Source organism: Triturus cristatus, chromosome 5_2 (genome assembly GCF_964204655.1).
Source record: "Triturus cristatus chromosome 5_2, aTriCri1.1, whole genome shotgun sequence".
Taxonomy (NCBI): domain Eukaryota; kingdom Metazoa; phylum Chordata; class Amphibia; order Caudata; family Salamandridae; genus Triturus; species Triturus cristatus.
In genome coordinates this window covers 14,260,939-14,282,692 of record NC_140588.1, presented here as the reverse complement: position 1 = coordinate 14,282,692, position 21,754 = coordinate 14,260,939, and the positions used below count along the sequence as shown (strand labels likewise).

The 21,754-nt window shown below is 42.2% G+C and overlaps 1 protein-coding gene across 10 annotated transcripts in view; it reads right to left on the bottom strand.

Moving 5' to 3' along the window:
* The window catches only part of CTNND2 (catenin delta 2), a 3,222,299-nt gene that overhangs the window by 2,508,099 nt on the left and 692,446 nt on the right, over positions 1-21,754 (bottom strand). The gene's annotated exons all lie outside the window — the stretch shown is intronic.

Below are 21,754 nucleotides of genomic sequence, written 5' to 3'. Positions count from 1 at the left end.
ATTTTCGGCCTTGGTGACCCCAACCCCCTGCCATATTTTTAAAGGGGTAGGGGGGGCACGCAGCCCCACTCCCCAGGCCCATTTCAGCCACGGGGTTCCCATTCCCTGGGGTCACCTGCATGTGCAAAGAGGAGGGGGGCCCGGCCACATTGTAAAGTGGAAGGGGGGCACGCAGCCCCCCTTCCTGGGCCGATTTCGGTCTCAGTGACCCCATCGCCCGGCATCTGGCCATATTTCCATATTTGTTAAGGGGGAGAGGGCATTCAGCCCCCCCCCCCCTTCCAAGACCACTTATGGCCCTCGGGCGGACTTGAGATCCGTTTTCCTGCCCACACTGAAACAGGCAGGGAAACAGATCTAAATATTGTTCCCGCCCAGAGCAATGCTGGGTCCTGCTGGATGTGGGTAACTGGCTAGGCTGCGGGCACTTGTGGCTCAACCTGCGAACTCCCCCTTATTACAGCACCGGCCCGAGGGATGGTGTCCCCGCGGCCTAAATCGGCCTGGGAAGGGGGCTGTGTACCCCCTCCCCCTATTAATCAGGCTGAAGGTATGGGGTCCCTGGCGCCCATAACGGCCTGAGGAGGGGGTTGTGTGCCCTCTCACCCAGCAGTAATGCCAGGCCCGGAGATGGGGTCCCTGGGGACAAAATCGGCCTGGGATGCAGGACTGCCTGCCTCCCTCCCCCTGAATTTGTCACCTGGCATCGGGAGATGGAGTCCCTGTGGCCCAAATCAGCCCAGGTAGGGGGGCCGTGTGCCCTCCTCCCCCTAAATATGGTATTCCGTCAAAATTTTGAGTTGGAATTGTCAACTTACACTAATATCGAGTTTTAAATATTGTGGCACAAAAATATTGACAGCAAGAATATTGTGGTCAGGAATATTGACTTTAAGGTAAGAAATATCGATTTTAAAAATATAGAAGTCATAAATACAAAGATATAGTTTAAAATATCGATTTTTTAATTAGTGTTATGTATTTTAGTATATATTTTAAATGTATGTGATTTTTTTGTATAAGTATTGTTAATGTTTTTTAATGTATGTGTAACATTTTTAGTAGTTATTCATTTTATTTTAATTAAGTTTTGCATTTTTTTGTTCCGTGGTGGGTTTTGGGTATATAGGGGAATAGGGTAGGAAGTATTTAAATTATAATAAATTAATAAATATTTTTTATTTATTTAGATTTTATAATGTTAATAGTGTTTTTTATTTTTTGGGGTACATTTTATGTACAGGTTATGGGGTTTATTGGGGTAAAGGGTGGGAAGTGATTTATTTGCAATTCATTAATAATTAGTTGTTAATTAATAAAAATTAATTGACAGTTAATTATGGTAATTGTGTAATTAATTTTAGGTGCAGGTTGTGGGGTTTATAGGGGTAAAGGTTGGGAAGTAATTTATCTTTAATTATTATTTAGTTATAATTAATATTAATTAATTAATAATTAATCAGGGTAATTGTTTAATTTTTTTTTGTGTTTGGGTTTTGGGTTTATGGGGGTAAGGGTGTGGAGTAAATTAATTTTACTTCCTTTATAATTAGTTGTTAAATACTATTAGTTATTTAATTGAAAATGGTTTTTAATTGTGTAATTCATTGTTTTACAGTTTAAATTTAGCTGTGGGTTGTGGGCATTATAGGTGTAAAGGGTGGGAAGGTAATTCAATTTTTTGTGTTTTAATTTGTCTTTTTTTATTTTTTTATTAATATTTGTTTGATTGATCGTTAATTATGCAAATATTTTTTTATTTTCGATATGGGTTGTGAGTTGTGTGGTGTTATAGGCCAGGAAGTAACAAGACAAATGTATGCAATAATTAATATTTTGGTTAATAAATAATTTGTTTAATATAATGTGTAGGTATTTTTGACATGTATTGAGCAATGTTTTTATTTTTGTTTTTTTTTATTATTAAATATCTATTTTTTTTACATATTTATATTGTTTGTACTTAAATAATATTTTTATTCTGTTGATGATATTTTTGTTTGTTTTTAATTTTGAACTGACTGGAGTGAGAATATTACATTTTACCCCTCCGCTATCCAACACTTTCCAGCTGTTGCACTGACTGGAGTGGGAATAGTAAATTTTTTCCCTCCTCTATCCAACACTTTCCCTACTTTTGCACTCACTAGAGTGGGAATAGTAATTTCTACCCCTCTGCTATCCAAGACTTTCCCTACTGTTGCAATCACTGGAGTGGGAATAGTAATTTTTTACCCCTCCGCTATCCAACACTTTCCCAACTGTTGCACTGATTGGAAAGGGAAATTTAAGTTTAAAGATTTTTAAATAGTTTAATGCTTTAATTTATAAAAGAATGGTTTTTAAATAGATGTTAAGTTATTGGTATACGTATACATATGTGTATTTGTTAAATTTTTATAGCATTTTAAAATTATAAAATACATTAAAATTATTAGTTTAATAATTGTTTCAAAGTATTTATATAAATTAATTATATGTGTGTTTAACTTACTAAAATTAAGTTTTTTGTTATAATTGTTAAAATATATTTAAATTCTTTTTATTTTAAAGTAATTTTAATCTTTAATATATATAAAAAAAACATATTTTGTACAACTATATTCATGACATCGATATTTTCCCCCGATATTTTTGTACTTACCATTATAAGTGTAGGATGTAGATATTTTTGACATAGATATTTTGGTCATGATATTTTTTGTATAGGGATATTTTGAGTGTCGATATTTTGTCAGTGTCCCCCATAAATTTGATGCTGGCCCCAGTGGATGGGGTCGCCAGGGCCTGAGGCCAACCACTCACAGTGCACTACTGAAGACTGTGTGCAGTGTGGGTTTGGCTGCCCTTACAGGGGTTGGCCACAAAGTCTGGCCACAATCCAGGACTTGTGGCCAACCCCCCAATGCGCACAGTTGGAGGCAAGGCGGGGCGGAGTTGGATTTACGTATTGTAATTAAATATTACATAATGGTAAAAAAAACTAGAAATTCACTGAAAAAAACAAAGGTTAAAGTAACGTTATAGTTAGGTGAAATGTAATGTTTTAAACTTCAAAAACCACAGAAATTCACCAGTTATGGTTAGAGTTATCTCAAGTAACCATAACTCGTGCCCTAAGATAACTATAACTCCTGCCCTCAGTATGCATTGTCAATTACCTCACATATTACCACATCATTGATAATATACCTGTAACATTGCAGCGAAATTATTGATGAGAAAGCATGGCGAGGGTGCGAATGATAGTTACATGCTTGTATGAATTGCGATGCTTTAATTGAAATATTTTATTGACAGTAGCATTAACAAACATTTAAATGCATATATTAATCATGAACACTTTTTGCCTATGAGTATTCATTTAATTGGTTTTAATAGTGAATCATGATGTAGGAAAGTGCCCTTTTTGTATGGTCACTCCCCTCTGACATTTTGGTTCAAATGCTGATAGTTAGGACTCTGATAGTGAACTTGAGTCTGCTGCCCAGAACCCCTGTGCTCTCTCTCAAAACTGTTATGTTCAACTTGGTAATCCCAAATTGGCCAAAACTTTACCCCCAATAAGTCGCTAGTATATGGTTCCAGGGGTACCCAGGGCATAGGTGGTAAAGGAGTCCCCATGGATGCAGCACAGTGACCCAAGTAAACTACTGACAGCAGGCCGGCCATTGCAGACTGCAGGAGCAGTGCAAACTACTCAAACTCACCTGTGCCTTCACCATGTGTGGCACAGTCAATACACTATTTTTAATAAATGTCAGGCATCCCTAAGGAAGGCCTCCTGTCACAGTAGGTGGGGGACATTATATTAAAGGTGAGGATGAATAAGTGCAAGCCTATCAGCGCCATGAAACCTTTACGGTGACCGTGAGCTTTACAAGCTTCTAGTAACATAACATACCATAACATAACATAACAGCCTAAATGTCCCTATACTGGTGTTCCCCTTTGGAAACTACCATAAGTGTTAGTGGCCCATAGGATAACATGGGCTGCCACCTGGGCATTCTCAAGGTTGTCAGCTCCATTATGGTACAGCCAAAATATGTCATGTTTGGTATCAAACGACGTGCCTTCTCAACCCTGATATGAATCTCGTGTCTTGGGCGATGTGGTATGCACACAGGGGGCTACCTTAGAGGTTGAGCACCTGGTTGCCCCAGCTTCTCTGTGCTCTGCCTGGCAAGCCCACGCCTCACGCTTTTGCTGCCACCAAGACAGGATACTGACCACCTGCCAGGCAGTGTGATCACTCCCAGGAGACATGAACAAAGGCTTGGGCAGGAAGGAGGTCACACCTCCCTCCTACCAAGCAAGCTAGTTAAGTGGCACATCAAGGTGTTGAGCTTCAAAGGGTGCAACGCCTCTGATATGCATCAGGGCTGACATCCAGTGGAGGAAACAGCCCTCCCCCATCCCAGGCACATCTGCACCTGGACAGGTGGGAAATTAGTTATTCAAGGAGGTGTTCACCCCCAGAAGGCTAGCCACACCTCCAGGGTGAGTGGGCTGATCTGTACACTAAAATTAGTTTTCTGCCAACTATAGCAGTGGCCGAATAGAGGTTTCTGGGTAGAAAAGAAGATGATCCACACTCCTAGATGTGATCACCTCGGGCATACTAGCTGCCCATTGGCTACTAGCTCCCATACCGCTACCCTCCCTAAATCTAGGATTTAAGAGACCCTCCCAACTCCTAACAGCAGAATCTCAGTTCTGAACAACCGGCATCAAAGAGTACAGAAGAAGAGACCCATGTCAGCGACAAAATTACTTGCACAAGGCAAAAGAGGGATAACATGGACCTGTGGCAATGCTCTTTAAACAGCCTGACCAAGACTCCTCCTAGGCTATCTATTAACCCCCTTGACAGAGGGACCCCTGTGGAATACTGAAGAACCCTCAGACTCCCTATAACTAGCGGTATCAGTCCCCTGCAAACTGCATATAAAACAACACTCCAGACCAGAAGAGTCGCTGGCCATCTGGCCCGCTTAGGGACTGTCCAAATCCAGATGGCCCAGTGCATTCTGGGAATTGTAGTCCTACCTCCATGACGTTACAGAAAGCTACCACTTTCCCCTGGACCACCGGACGTCAAAATTACTTTCTGCTCTACTTACTGCTGCGAAGGCTTGTTGGTCGCCAATCCGGCAACTGACTCTTTTACCCGATGCTGCATCAAGAGGGAACTCTAATCGACCTTTGACCAATGTCAGCAACCACACCATATTTTTGCATCTTTTTCCCCCGCAGCACAGCTTCAGTGGTAAAAGCAGCTCTCCTGCAGCTCCCCATGACCACCAAGGACATCCAAGACAAATCTGCATCCGGGTTCCACGGGCCTGGTAAAATTTAAATGACTGTTGTTGCTTAGTCCAGGGACCCACATCACCTTTACCCTGCAAGGGTACCACACAACTCAACCTACAAGTGACCGATTGTCACTAGTGGCTTTTCCCAATGACTACAAGGATAAAGTTTCACTGTATTATTCTTCACTGATTTTATATTGCTTCAAAATTCTATACCTCTGGTTATATGTATTCTTTACATTTGGGTGTCTAAATTACGATAAAAATACACTCTATTATTATAAATTGATGTTGGATTTTTCTCAAGACGTGTCAAGTACTTATCGCTCATGTTGGTACTCTGAAATGATTAACACGTGTTCCTCTAACAAAGCCTGTGCCACACTACCAGGACTGAGCTAAGGATTTATTAGTGTGAATCCAAAGATCATATTTGGGCTATCGTGATAGTATAAAATTGGTGAGGTCTAACCTACACACAACATAATACTCAGTTTTCCTTCATTTGACGAAGCCAATAGGCCGGCATAATATATTGACAGTGGTGACACCTTGACAAAGGCCTGACAATAGGCCTCTTTTATATATTGACAGTAGTGATTCCTTCACAAAGCCAATAGGCCTGCCATATATATTGATGTGAAGTAGACCTGCAGTAAATATAATAACACCCCTCTATATTGTTATGTTGCATGGGGGGGTGTCGGCAAGGTATTGGACACAGGGCTGACCAGACAACCACACACAATGCACTGCCAAAGGCTTTGTGCATTGAAGTGTTTGTCACCCACAGAGGGAGGCACAGGGCCTGGCCACCAGGGCCGGACTGGCCGTAGCGGGCACTGGGCAATCCCCCGGTGCGCCGCACGGGTGGGGGCCGCTTTTGGGCCCCTGGGGGCCGTTTTTGTTACAGGGACGATTTTGCAAAATCGGCCTTGTAACAAAATCGTCCGAAAACTGGCCCTGGCAAAGAGCTCGGTGGCACCCCCAACCCCCGCGCGGGGGGGTGGGTGTGGGGGGGGGGGGGTCGTCCTAGCACTTTGCCAGGGCCGGTTTTGGTTCCCAGTCCGGCCCTGCTGGCCACTGGTATAATTGGTATAATTAGGTAAGGTAATACGATCTTACTTTACATATAATATAAGAAATACAAACAAGGGTTAAGGTGGCTTTATATACTTGGGTATGGTTAATATGCTACTTTATATAATAAAAATCCTCAGAAATTCACTGAAAAAGGCAATGATCAAAGTGATGCTGTAGTTAGCTAAAAATTTCAGTTAAAAGGTAACATTTTAAACTAAAAAACCCACTGCAATTCAAAAGGATTGGTTAACTGAAAAAACTGAAACTTATGGCGTATGGCCTCACATATTACAACAATCATGACATGTTCTGTGACATCATTGATAGTATTACTGATGACAACTGAAATTACATCATTTGATGACATCACTGTGATAAATACTTTTGTCAAAACAGATAGACATCAAAAAATGGTGTTGCATAAACGATATATGCAGATGTGCAGAGTATAGTATGCTATTTATTTCCACTGTTGAGGGAGCAGAGAGGCATCATATCTCACTCAAATATATGGTGTCTGTAGAAGGGAGACATTATTGAAGCTGTTCTCGGCAAGGTAAAACTAACAATGGCTACTGACTGGAACCAGTTGGAGTAAATGTTCAGGCTATGTTTACCTTACCATTCTGCAATGAAGAGCACACCCAGCATGGCTTTCCCACTTCACTCATAAGCTCCATTCACTTATCTTCATGCCCTCGTGCACAGTGTCATTGTGAGAGGCCGCTACATAGTTAATGGTCTGTCTCCTCTACTCCATTACAGGGTGTCTGTCGTATGAGCGGATTCGTTCTCTTCACAAACCTATCTAGAGACACTTTCCTTCAAAAAGGAGATTTCCAAGGCAATTTACACTATACTTTAGGTACATTTAAAGACATGCTTGCTCTACACATTCACAGCACATTTTGGAAACCACAGCTTCTTGGTTGTACGTGAAAAAACTGACATTGATAGGTTCTTGGTTTCTGATGCATCAAACCATTTTTCGATGTAGTAAAATACAGGGGGTCTGGGTTTTTTTAAGTGTGCAAATCTTACTTTAATCTATTTGCTTTTATTTTTAAAGTTTAAACGTGTGACATAGATTACCGTTCGGTTTTCTGAATCGGTAATTAGACCGAATATGGTTCATAACTAGAAACGGCCAGGATCTCTCTCTTTTTGCTATTTATCTCCGCCGGCGTTGATTATTCCTGGCCTCTCTTAATCTTGTTTATTTTAGGCACGCTTGCCCTGAAGTAGTGCTGTCATTTCGGGAAGAATGATAGTTTGTAACATCAGCTAACAAGTTTACTCTCACAAAAATACCCAACAGGAATATTTTACTACTTCTGAATATGAGTGATTTTGAGCTGCATATGATTAGAAGTTTATCAACTTGTGATCTTAATTTAGTAACATAAGAAGAGTATTACAATGTGACATTTGTTACTTTCAGGCCATTGGTGTCTTCTTAACTGTTGACCATCGGAACGTGCATTTCATTTCATACAGTGTTAAAGAGAACATGAGAGTGTGCCTGCCTTTCACAAACTCTGAGAGGATCAGTACAGGTCTGCAAAGCACACATTTGGAAGAAATAGAATTGGGAGTCTATAGGTGGTTTGAAAGAGCAAAAATAGTAGGTCCAAGTTGCAGTTTTCAACTCACTCATGTGCCTTTAATGAAAGCGGATTGTTTCTAAGTACACATTTTGAATACTTCGACAGCTTACGTGATGAGTGCTACCATTTGCATACAAATGTGTCTTCTTTATGCTGCATAACAATCCTCCTATACAAACTGACCAATGGACTGAGTGGTCCGACCAGATGAGGTGCCCCAGGAGGTGTCACCCCAGAACTTGAGAAATTATATCATACCTCGGAGTGATAAGAAATATCCCATTCTTTGCCACTTTTGGCCACTTTTTACCACCTTTCCACAGAAGATCTTGCTCCTTTGCGGACTTGCTGACACTCTTGGCTGATGCATACGCTGTGTGGGCTATTCCTGGACTTCTTTACCCATGGGAGAGAATCTTTGCACTAACATGATCCACGTCCTTTCCTGAAGTCTTCTTCTAGAATTTTGGTGTATGATGGCTCAAAGTGATAGTTTTGTTTATTCAATACTCTTAACTCCTAATGTCTGATGTTAGTGTATTTAGTTGCAAATTATAATAATAAAATCTAACCATTTAAATCCTGTTTCTGTTTCTCTATGACTGGTGGTCTCCAATAACTGATTGGGCATTTCCATAGTCTAAATGAAGGATGAGATTCCTAATAGAGAGGACTGTAGTCAAAAGGTCCTAATGTTACTATTTTGTATAGATTTAACTGAGCTACTTGTTTTTAAGATCCTAGCTCGTCTAAAATTTCTTCAGGAGATTTGGTTTAGCAGTTATAATTCTGTACCTGTATAGTGTAGTACTGAGAGTCATATACATGAATCTAATTACTAGCTTATAAATCAGTCATCCAATTACTCATCCTCATTGGATAGCTGGATTGGATTCACTATGTCAAATCCCTCTCGGCATGGTTCAAGATCCATCGGAGGACCAAGTAAATGATACTGAGGTGCAGTGGCAGATACACTTAAGATTCAAGTAAATGCACACAGTGGCGCTACAGCAATGTTAAACATAGAGATCAAAGGAGGGTAAAGGCTGCTCTAAATGGCCAGTGTCATTTGATCAACTATCCGTGGTAACTGTTGCAAAGATCTTTAAAAAGGGCATGGTGCACTACAAGGGAGTGTTTACTGGAAGAGAACATCAAAGTGAAACCTGATCGAATGTGTGTGACTACATATAACCTACACACAAATTTGATAAAAAAAGAATTGGCAGGAAGAATTGGCATTTAATCAAAAACATGATCCTACCATGGAGGAATCCTTTCTCACTTTACTTTACTAAGAACATCAGAGACCTAGTGGTACATTCAAATACTGAAATACGTGGGAAACCCAATACGCTTGGACAAATTATGGGCTTCCCACCCTTTATGAATCAATGCAAATGTGGAACTGTGCGGTATGCCAATCAGTCATAGAAGGTACGAAACCGTGTATAATCAATGCAAAATAAAGCATTGGAATTCACAAATTACAAAACTAAGAATGTAATACACTTCATTCAACGTCCCTGTGGTTTGGCATATGTTGGAAAAACCTCACAAGAAGTGAAGAAGCACATAACTCAACATACATCTTGCATTCTCAGCAGGACTACAGCACCCTTAGACCAACACTTTCTCTCAAATAATCACACAGAGAACGGCATCAAGTTGGGCGTTTCAAAATAGGTTGCTCTAATTAATCAAGATATGGAATCAGCACTGTTAATAGATGAGGCACACCTAATTTGGAAATTGCAAACTAGTTAAAAAAGGGATTTAATGAATGTTTTTGAGGTTTATAATATATGAATGTTTATGATTTAAGGAAGGCCTTTGATGAGGATAGTGGTGCATACTATTTCTTTAATGACTGCCAGGGGATGACTAATGGGTTGCAATTCCTGCAATTTTGCTGTGTAAAAAGATATATGAAAGCACCCATGAGGAACTATTGATGGTATACTAATTCCATATCTGCATATATGTATATAATGTAACTGACAGGTGAACGTCGTGTTGACTACAAAATCTTTGAAATCAGGACTAAACATCCCATGAGTTTTTTAACTGAGGGATGTTTGGCTGAAATATTTACATATTTAAACACTGTGTAAAAAGGTATACAAAAGTACCCATGAGGAAAGCTTGATGGTATAGTAATCCCATATCTGCAAATGTGCATATAATGAAGATGATATGTGGACGTCCCACTGACTACGATACTTTTAAAATCAGGACTTCACATCCCATGATTCCTGTTAGACCTGACATCCTTGGCGTGGTTTTCCCTGACATTTTGGCCTCTACCACCTGTGTTTTTGATGCTGTGCTGGATTTCGTTTTTGCTGGCTTAGATGCTTTGGGCACTTTTCCACTGCTGATCAGTGTCAAAGTGCAAGTGCTCCCTGTGTAAATTGTTATTGTGATTGGTTCTCCCTGATTGGCATATTTGTTTTACCAGTAGGTACCTAGTAAAGTGCACTAAGTGTGCCAGGGCGGGTAAATCAAATGCTACTAGTGGGCTTGCAGCACTGATTGTCCCACCCACATGAGTAGCCCTGAAAAGGTGTCTCAGGCCTGCCACCGCAGTGCCTGCGCACAGTTTGTTAACTGCCATGTCGACCTGGCCAGTGCACCCACTGGCCAGGCCTTACCCGTCCCTTTTCTGACACATAGGACACCCCTATGGTAGTCCCGAGGTACTCCCCTGGACAGGGTGCAGTGTCTGTGAAAGGTAGGGCATGTACTGGTGTGTGTAACATGTCCTGGTAGTGAAACACTGCCAATTTCATTGTTCACTACTGAAAGGCGATCTTGCCCATAGGACAGAATGGGGACTGCTTTGTAATCTTTTTACAAGCATATCTTCTCATGGGAGTAAGATTAGAAAATGGAGTTTGGTATCCCTGAACTCAGAATTTTATAACACATCTTTTAGTAAAGACGGTTTTTAAATTGTGTGTTTGAAAATACCACTTTTAGAAAGTGGTTATTTTCTTGCTTAACCTTCCTGTGTGCCTCTGCCTGGTTGTGGATTAACTGTGTGGCTTTGGAGTGACAGGGGCTGGGGTGGCTACAGGAGTCTGGGTGAGTCAGCACTAGGCTGAATAGGCCTGATCTGCATTTGGGGTGGTGGGAGGAGTAGCACCTGTACCTGAATAGGGCTGTGCCTGCCTTCCACAATGCTGGCTCTGCCCCCCTGCTGTGTGTCTGGAGCCAAGGCCCACACTAACAAAGAAAGTTGTAGTGCATTGGCAGAGTGCCCCCAGAGCTGGTTTGACCTGGGCTCAGAGCCTGCTTGCACAAAGAGAACAAATACATTTTGGGGTATAAATACTAGTTCCAAAACCCCAGAACTTTAGACTATTGCTGGAATCAAGAGGAACCTTTGCTGAGGAGAAGAGCTGAAGAAACTGAGGAGAAGTACAGCCCTTGCTGTGTGTCTGGGGTTGGCTTGCAGTTGCTGTTTCTGCCGAAGAAAGAAGGACTTTGCTGTGTGCTGTGTCCCCTGCTTGCAGGAGGACTTTGCTGTGTGCTGTGTCCCCTGCTTTAAGAAAGTCTCCAATGGCCTGAAGAAGAGCTGGCCTCCTGTTTTGAAGTCCCAGGAACAAAAGGACTTCACCCCCAGCTCCCCTGAACTTCCTTGCTGGGAGTTCTGACCTGCCAGGAGGTGCCTGTAACTGTGTGTGGGCCCCTGGAGGTTGCTACTGCTGTTGGGAGCTTGAAGAAACTAAAAAGAAGGAAGAAAACCTGTTTCCGATGCCGCCGATGCCACCGCTGTGATGCAGCGACCTGCACCGAGGCCCGGGGAGCCGCTCGTGAAGCGAACGATGCCGCGCCTGGCCAGCTCCGCAGCTACGATGCCCGCCGACCCCGGGAGTGATCGGCTGTGACCAACGCCAGCACTTGCATCGACTCCGCCTTCGCCAGCGCCTGCATCTTGTTATCGTGGCACTGATAACTGCTGAGGGTTGCTCGAGAAACTTACCGACTTCGCATCATCACCGGAGCCAACATAGGCCATCTTTTAACACCGTGTATCGTCACAACTTCATTTTCCAAGATACTGTTGTTTGAGTGTCTGTGTGACTCCACACCCGATGCCGCGATCCTTGCGGGCAGCGCCGTACTTTGGATTTTGTGCTGTCCTGACGTCATGATAGCCCCAGTTGGTGCTATATGATTTCTACAAGCTTATGTTTGCAACATCCTTTTTAAAGACATTTTACTGAGTATCTGTATGTTGGATATCTGTCATTTTGGTCTTGTTTAGTTTAGATAAAGATATTTTATTTTTCTAAACTGGTGTGGTGTTTTCACTCTGTTACTGTGAGTGTTGGTACAAACACTTTACACATTGCCTTTGGGATAAGCCTGTCTGCTTGTGCCAAGCTACCAAGGGGGTGAGCAGGGGTTATCTAAAGTGTGTATCCCCCTTACCCTGACTAGAAGCAAGGGTCCCTATTTGGTCAAAGGTACCTCCCTCTGCCAACCAGAGACCCCCATTTGTAACAGTTCCTGAAACTGAGAGACATCTGGAGAGGAAGGAATCACTTAGCACTCAGAGAGGGTGGAACATGTACAGCAACTTACAAGGAAGCAGTCCCTCTATTGCTGAGGACGTCGAGACCAGAGTGGCACGCCACAAGGTGTCGCGGGTTTGAAGAGCAGGTGCAGAGATTATAAGAAATTTCCGTGTGCTTCAATATGGGCAACTGGGCAAATTAAGCCCACAGATACTATGGATAAGAAACAAAACCCCCATATGAATCTGTTGAGGCATGGTGATCCATGAAAGGACCTTAAATCACTCCTTGAGAGTTTTAAGGCATAATTTTATTGCCAGTGTTTAGCTTCCTACTAAGTATTGGGTGAATAAAGGTACTATTCTGTGTGTTACTTTTAGAAAGTTGGCATTTTCTTGACCTAAACCATTTGGTGCCTGCAGCCTGTATCCTGAGTCATGAGACTGGGAGTAGCTGGCAGTTGGTACTTGTGTATTGCTCCCAGAGAGTGAGACAATTGCACATCACAAAGACTCTCTCTCAGCTCACTCACAAATAGTTTCACACAAGTCTTTGGTGCCCCCAGACAAGCTAAGGTCAGGGCAGGTAGGCAGGAAATTCCCGAAGCCTCAGCAGGTGGAGGTCTCCCGAAGTTTTTCATATTTTAAAGTGGGCACCAAGTATAAATATTGGACCCTCAGACCCAATTCTTCAGTACTGTACCCGTGGAAGACTCAGAAAGAGGACTGCTGTGCTGCTCTGCTACAAGAAGGACTGCTGCTCTGCTGTCCTGCCAGCAGGGTGAGAAGGATTGGACCTGCATCTTGAATCCAGGGCCACCAGAGTGACTCCGAGGGCTAGTCGGCTGGCCTCCTGATCAGAGCCTCAGGAACAGAAAAGGCCCCAACCACCTTGAACCCTGCACCTGGAATCTGCCTTTTGTGAATCCTGTTCCCCAAGTGGTGCCAGCCCAGTCCTGGACTCCTACAAGTGGGTCTGAAGGTGCACTGCTAGCCCAGTTTTTAGCTTGTGGGCAGAACCAGCACAGTGCATTGCATCTACTTGCAGTCCCACACCAAATCCCAAGCTGTACAGTGCATACCAAACACAGGACCCCACAGCTCTTCGGAAACACCACTGTGCGATGCATCCTCAATGCAGGACCTCGCATCACAGTCTCACAACTCCTTGGAAACGCGGCAGCACGAGACATTCTCAATGCATGACCACACATTGCAGCCCTAAATTGCTCCAGAATTGCTGCTGTGCGATGCATACTCAATGCAGGACCTCGCATCACTGGCCGGAGCTCAGTGGAGCATGCTGATGAAAAATGCATCCTCAACACGGGATCTCACAACACTCCGCAACTAGGAATTAAGGTACTTTGTTCAGCAGGCCTAACTTGGTCCCTATATCCAGCCCACCCTGCATCACGGACGGCCTAAACTTGGGACTTTCTCCTGGTCCACAGTGCCTAGATAACTGCAGTTGGACCTTTGTGCTTTTAAGCACTATTTTTACTTGAACCTTTAAAATTGCATATCTCTGTTTTTACTAATCGGATTTTTTCCATTTTGGTGTCAAATACTATATTAAATTTCACTCTATTTTTCTAAATTGGTGTGGGCTTTTTCTTCTGTTGTATTATCAATGTTAAGCCTGACTGCTTTGTGCTGAACTACCAGAGTATTGAGCACAGGTTATTTTGAAGTTTGCTTGTGTTTCACCCTGACAAGAATTGTGGTTGCTTTTTGAGTAGGGTTTTACCCTTCTCGTCCAGTAACCACATTTTCGTCTAACATACATTGTATAAACATCTACATAATTTTGAGAACAAAAAAAGTACATTCAAAATCAAACAAGGCTCCAACCACCCAGAGTTACTCAAACCATCAATTAAGTCCTTTAGTTAAAAACCTGCTATAATCATGGATCAAGCTTCAAGGAGACAGTGTAAGATCTTTCCTCCTTGTGTGGCCTACACCAGTAGACAAATTAAAAACGTTGACATACATTTTAGTGAATCACACTGAATTTTTCTGCCACCTTCATAGAACCAGACAAATGACATATGATACAAAAAATAAAGATCTTCCATCTCAACAAAATTGCAAGCGAGCCAATGATCTTATTACCGTCTAGGGAAAGGGGATCACATTATCGCAGCCTAGAGTTTTCCAGACTCCTAAGAACACAATTCATGCACGCTTCATAATGAGAGTCTTACCGGGGGTCACACTATCCAGGAGCGCAGAAGGACTGTCCCACAACTCTGAAGACAAAATGAAATTTTTTATATACGTGGCAGTATTGTGCCGCAGATGACTTCATATGCAATTTTAGGGTTCTACAGTGATACAAGGAGCCAATCCCCGGGGTCCACCATGGGAGGTATCTATAGCCTGTAACTAAAAGAGTACATGCCCATCACTAAAAATTGTTTCATTTTGTCTTTTCATTTTTGAATTATTTAAGAATTCTTTGAAGTTTCAGAATTTGAAAAAGTTCACTACTTTGGGTTTCAAATTAGAGTGGGCAATGATGTTAAAGATGTAGCTGAAGTTACGAAGTAAGCAAATTGATGGGATATAGAAATAAAGGAATGCCAAAGTTATGAAGAGCAACATTCAAATGTAGAAGTGGCTTTACTTTTCTCAATAATCGATGGTGCTTTAGTAGAAGCCTCCAATGTTCCTGATACATATTGTAAAGGAAAACTAATCACCCAGTGGCCTCCAGGGGCCTAGCCTAAAGAATAATAGTAAGCACTAATATTAACGGTGACTGTAAACTGAGGGTAGCTGCTGGAAAGCACAGTGGATCAGGGTCACTGAATTGTAGTAACATGTAGAAGACATTCTGTTTCATGTCATTTGGGTGTAGCCAAGTGACCATCATCTATTTTAGGGTGGTTCGGAGGCTGCCGGCTGTGTTTGCATGTTGTGTACTTCATTGATATTGATGAATAATTGGGTAATAATGTGGGCAAGTTCTTCAGCACCTCACAGAGGGGTAGTAATTGCTATGTAAATTTTGTAGTACAATACAATACAATACTTACTTCATGCACATTGAGCCAAACATAAGTCACTTGCTATATCTAGGGCAGTGGTTATTAACCTTATGACTTCTAAGGACCCTCACTTTATCATTACTGGAACCGTGGGACCCCAAGTGAATCATTATTGGAATCAGGGGACTCCGACATAAGCAATATTAATGGTATGAACATCAAACTAATACACAAAAATATGGAAACAAGCATTCATCAAACAAATACACAAATGATGAAATCTTTTATTTAAGTCACAAATATAAAAAGAATCTACATTTTATTTTATTGGGAAGGCTGGAGTTTTTTTTTAAATCAAATTGAGGCAACCCATCGTCCACAATATATTCGGTTTGATGCACTGCACTGCTCCCATGAATCAATCTGAGGATACCAACTTAGGGCCTGATTACGATGCGGTTAGGAAGGCCTCCTATGACATTTACTTTGTCTGAATCGGATCGGGAATGTGTCTTCCCGACCGACTCGGAAACGTTTCCTACCAACCGAGTACGATGCGAGTTAGGCGTTAGGAATATCCCAATCTGAACCAGACGGCATTCTGAATGACCGAGCTGTATGGAGAAAAATCATACGTCTCTACGGGCCGCGTTTCCAAACAACCGAGTACGATGCTAGATTCAGACAGCCTTTCCGAATCTGGCCAATTGACTCGAATGGGCAGTCAGAATCAGACTTTGTGGGCCCCCATGCACCCGGAGTATTCCCAATCGGGCCAGTGGGGGTACCCACGGGTCCCCCTTACCAGCTCTGCACAGTATGGCAGGCACCAGGGGGTGCCCGCCACTGGGTGCCCGATTTTCTCTAGCCACCTGTTTCTTTAATGGGAGCCTATGCATTTGGTTGGAACATAGGCTCCCATTGAAGTCAATGGGAGACCGACCGAATCGTATCTGGAAGCATCCGGATGCATCGTATTTGGTCAGTCGGACTCTCTCGATCCGAGTTGGTCGGAATCCATTCCCAAAACCATTCGGTCGGGAAGATTTCCGAACCACATCGTAATCGGGCCCTTAATTTTTAGCCTCCAAATTTAAATTCCTTCATATTCACATGACATTTTTAAATTGTCAATTTTACATTTTGCTTCTTTATTTATGTACACTTTATTAATCTGTTAATATCATTCAGTTTTCTAAATAGTCACAGACACCCAGATTGGATGTCGCAGACCCCCAGGGCTCCCAAATCACAGGTTAAGAACGGTTGATCTAGGGTACTCATTATGGAAAGGTAGTTGTGGAAGAGGAGTGCTGAGAAGCTGGATCCCTGGTGCACCAAGGATGCAAGATAAAAGGATTCTGGAATCATCAGGCAAAGGCCTGTCCACTGGAGGTATTTCACACAAAACAAACAAAAACAGGTGAACAGTTGGAAATCAGTTTAAATGACAATTTTTGTATTTTTTTTAAATCAAATTGCTCCATTTTGCAACATAAATAATTGCATTTTAAATGGATAGTCTATTGAACGATTGCCAGTACTTAATGTAGGATATTATTTATAGGTATTTAGAAATCTAACCATAAGAATTATGGCAGAGGGGCCAAGTCCTTGACTTTCTATAGTGAGTGGTTTGATTCAAATTAATTTCAGCCCCTGGCAACGAGTAAACTACATCACAAAATAACTAGGCAGTTATACAATTCAGCATCTAAGCCGACAAAGTTCAGAGGCCCGAGCGCGTGTATTCTAACAGGATAATGTTTAACCCTGCCCCTCAACACGAATTCACCTTAATTAGTGAGTTGTATCTGCACTGTTTTAATAATAAAGAAAGTAGCAAGTTAAATGAATGAAACATTTCTTGGATGAGAAAAACAGACATGCGCATCTATTTCTGGTTTAAAGTGCTACACAATGCAATAAATGAATAAGTCACTGCTTACAGGAGAAACGATGTTTTTTGCTATTTTATTGTTGCAATTACTGGCCATGATAGATTTACACCCACGGAGATTACACTCAATGCGGAATCAACAAAGCTGGTTCTTTTCCTTTATTTTGAAACATATTAAAGGATTAGAGAACGGGTCTCGGGGTTGCAGTACAAGAGGATTTTTTCAGTAGGCTTATGCATAAAAGGGGCGATTTGTCAAGGGTTTGCATCACCAGAATTCTTTATTGTCTCCCTGTCAGAAGGAGAAACAAGGGTTAGCGACGCCACAAACCAGACAGGAAATCGGCCTTTCCTGTTTCCGCACACACAGTTTAGGCCGTCTATTCATAAATACGAACATGTCCTGTTGGTGTTGACTCTTGCGCCTCTACAACAAACACTGGCTTTACTGCCTCTCGCGAGAAGACATCAGGAGTGCTTACCATTTCAATTAGTCGATGAAATGCTGTCGATAGGTCAGCCCAGAAGATAAACAGGCGCATGTCCACTGAGGTTTAAATGGAACTCTTGAAAGGGTTTCAGCAGGCAGGCAAGAGTGAAGCATAGCTTTATAGGGTTAATGTGTTATCTGGTATGCTCGTGTCACGCTCTCAGCGCAGTAAACAGTTTAAATGGGCCTCTGCCATTTAGGACAGCATTCACTGCAAAGCAGCGCTTTAAATTTAGACAAGGTGGCATATGTGGCCCTCACATAGCATTTTCGGTTTTATTATATGTTTGACTGTTACCACAAATTAAGAAAACAGGTGCTTCAATGCAGCTGTCTGAATGCGAAATGTCCATCCAAATGCGGTCTAACTGCGTATTTCTACATTTTAAGACCAACCTTTTTGACCAACATCATCTGAGATACCGGAAAACCAAGTACTGACACAGCCAATAGCTCTCACCTATGTGTGAACTGTTGAATTTGTCAATGTGTTTACCCTTGTTGTTCAGCGGTGCAGCTGCTGTGCAGCATGGCTAAAAGTTAGGGTGGGGGGGGGGAACGATGACACAGCTCACACTGGCCATGCCATAGCACATTTTTCTGGGGAAGGAGGCGGGAGAAAGGGGCAAGCAACAACGTTAGAGATGGTTAAGGAAAGTTGCAAACAAAGACAGGTGAGAGGACAAGGGAATCAGCAACACAGAAGGAGGCATGGAGGATGAGGAACGGGTCAAGCAAGAAAGCTGGAGGGGGACAAGGGCTAGAGCATGCTATGACAATGGGGCAACAACGCAGTAGGGGGACGGGGCAAGCAATGATGTGGGGAGATGGGGAGACAGCCTGAAAACCCATGTACACTTAGTGAGTGCTGCAGGTAGGAGAAAAAAGTTGCCCAGGCCAGAAAACCCAAGCCGTGTAAGGGCACTCACAAAGAAAGGAAGTAGTACCTGGGCCATGCTCCAGGGCAGAAAGAAACACACAGATGGGAAGCAAAGCCAGTACACAGCGACCAAATTGGGGCCAGCAAATAAAAGTGATTATGAAGCCAATCAATGTGTGCTCTAAGCCCCCTATAAGCCAATAAAAAATCTAACACCTAAAAAAAGACTCTAATAACAAATTTGATAAAGGGAGTGGCACAAATGAGATGGGAGAGGGGAAATAGGAGGGATGAGGGGGAGACAGTTGAAGAGCAGAAAAGTAAGGGAGAGATAGAAGGAGAAAAAATGGCAGCAGAGTGATAGATGGGAAATAAGAAAGATGGAGAGAAATCGAATGAGCAAAAGGGAGATATATAAAATGAGAATAAGGAAAGAAAATGTAGAGATGGGGTGATTGATTGAAAAAGTCTACATGTCCCCCCAGTGTTCATGTCTTCCTGTGTCAGTGTTTATGCTTCTTTGCAGCAGCTTTAATTCATCCAGTATTGGCATTTAGCGTCTGAATCTACATGCCATTGTGTCTTAGTATTAATGTTTCTTTGCTCCATTGTCTGTGTCACCCTGTTTTGCTGTCTCTGTCATTGTGTCCCAATGCCCTTGTCCTTCTTTTTTTTGTGTTCCGTGTTGAATAATTGGTTACATTTGCCCCACTGTCATTCTCTATTTCATTGTCTTTGTAGCACTGTTTTACTGTCTATATCTTCCTGTTCAAGTGACTTCCTGTGAGAAAAATGCCCTTTTCATTCCCATTTTGGCTGAATTTTTTTGCCGTTTTTTGACTGTCCAGCACTCATTGTGTGTGTGCTTAGACCCCTAAAACATGTTGAAATTATTTATTCTCTTGATTGGCTTATGTAACTTTTCCATGATGCCAAAGTATATGGTATGGAAGTAAACCCATGGCATGAAAAGAAAATGTCACATGTGAATCGCAGCATTTATTGTGCCATCCGCTAGTGTCACAAAAGAAAACATAGCTTTAGGCCCACCATTTTAGCCTGACTGTTGCAATGTAGAACCTGTAGTGTGACCTGTAAAATACCCTTTTTGATAGGTACACCCTTCCCTTTTCAATATTAGTATGTCACACCTATGTAGGCCTTGTAGCCCACAAGGTAGAGTGCATAGTATTTAAAAGTGGGCCATGTAGAAAATGAATGTCAAAATGTTCCCACAGGAACAAGGCCCTAAAATCTATTTTTATTGTGGCAGGGTTAGCTGTCCTATGTAGAAAACCAGAGTACAAATTAAAATACTAATACTGTATGTTGGGAATGGGAACAGTAAGAAAAATAATAAACCGCTATTTTAATAGTTATTACAAATCCAATTCAATGTTGGAGTCGGATTTTTAATTAATATTAAGGAAACTTAACTTTTTGAAGGTCACCCTTGCTTACCTGACCTATCATAAAGCTAATTAGCATAAACCTCCCCCAGCTCCAAGTCTGTGCTCAAGGCCGAGAGTAGGTGTGAAATGACTCCCAGGCGCAAACAATAGGCTGACCTGCATGGGCAAGGATAACTGCTCTGAATTCCAAAGAATACTCAAAATGGAGGCTAAGGGCATCCTATGACACCACATTATAATATCCTGTTTGACAGGTCTGTTGAGCCTCATGTATCACGCGAGGAACACCTGAAAGGGAGAGAACAAAATGGCAAGATAATTTTTTTGCATCCTCTGTCTGATTGCAGAAGGACCCTGCTTTTTTCCTACCTGACTTCAGTCTCTGGGTTTGTAGTGGGTACAGTGACTGCTTCAAACTGGATTTTACTGTCAAATGTAGGCGAATACTGGCATTACCTTATTATACTCCCCACTTACACACCAGCCTCATAACCCAACCTTAGTGTGGCCGATACCGTCTCCATCTTGGATCAGCCATGAAACATTTCATTTTGGGCCTGTTTTGTCCTATTTTCAGTAAAGCAAACAGGAACACACACAAAGGTGGATAGGCCAGGGTGTGGGAACCCTTACATCATTGGTCAAAGAAAGACTAGGAGTGTCTTAGGGCGCCCCCCACCCACAGGCTGGTGAATCCTACAAAGACGGACCCCTCAAACCTTCCTCAGAGCAGTGCAGGATTTTGAAAGGATACCAGGTGCATCAATCCTCCTGTAGTTGGCATCTGTGACCTCTGAGAAGGACCTGAGAAAGTTGGTCTCCTTCTACTTGAAATGCAAGGACAGAAAGATCTCCAAGGGCCATAAATCTGATGCCCTTGAGTGACTCTAGAAACATAAAAAAGCTGAAGACAACATTCCTGTATCCCAGCTGACCAACAGCAACTGGACCGGGACTGAACTTTGCTGTTGCCCTCTGTATGACACCCTGAGAGTCTTTATGTTCACCCACTGACGCCCTGGGAGCCCTGGAAATGTACTCTAGTGGTCTGTTGGGCTACAAAAGAAGTTTGGGAACTTTTGCAAAACTATTGTTCCAGAGCTTCGAGAGGATTGATAGGCAAAAGTATTCAACCAGAGGATCCACAGTGTAGGACCGAATTTCAGGCTTGGCCCTCATTAGATAAGAATTTTTCTTCAGAGTGGGACTTATTAAATTTTTGTCAGTTAGTGGCATTTTGTTGATTACATTTAACTCTTTTTCTATATTGGAGCAGGATTTTTATTGTGTGTATGTGACTTGTTAATTCTTTTGGTATTTCTAAATTCTTTACACAGATTCTCGAAGTTAAACCTGTTTGCCCTGTACCACAGCTACCAGGGGTTGAGCTCACGTTTAAATTACTGAAACCTTTGACCTGACCGAGCAAGATAGTGACTTTAAAACTTGTGATGGACTTTGATCCGGTTAATAAATTCATTTCTCATACTTTCCCTTCCAAATAGTGATTTCTATAGAAGTAGCTATGCCTCCCTGTTCA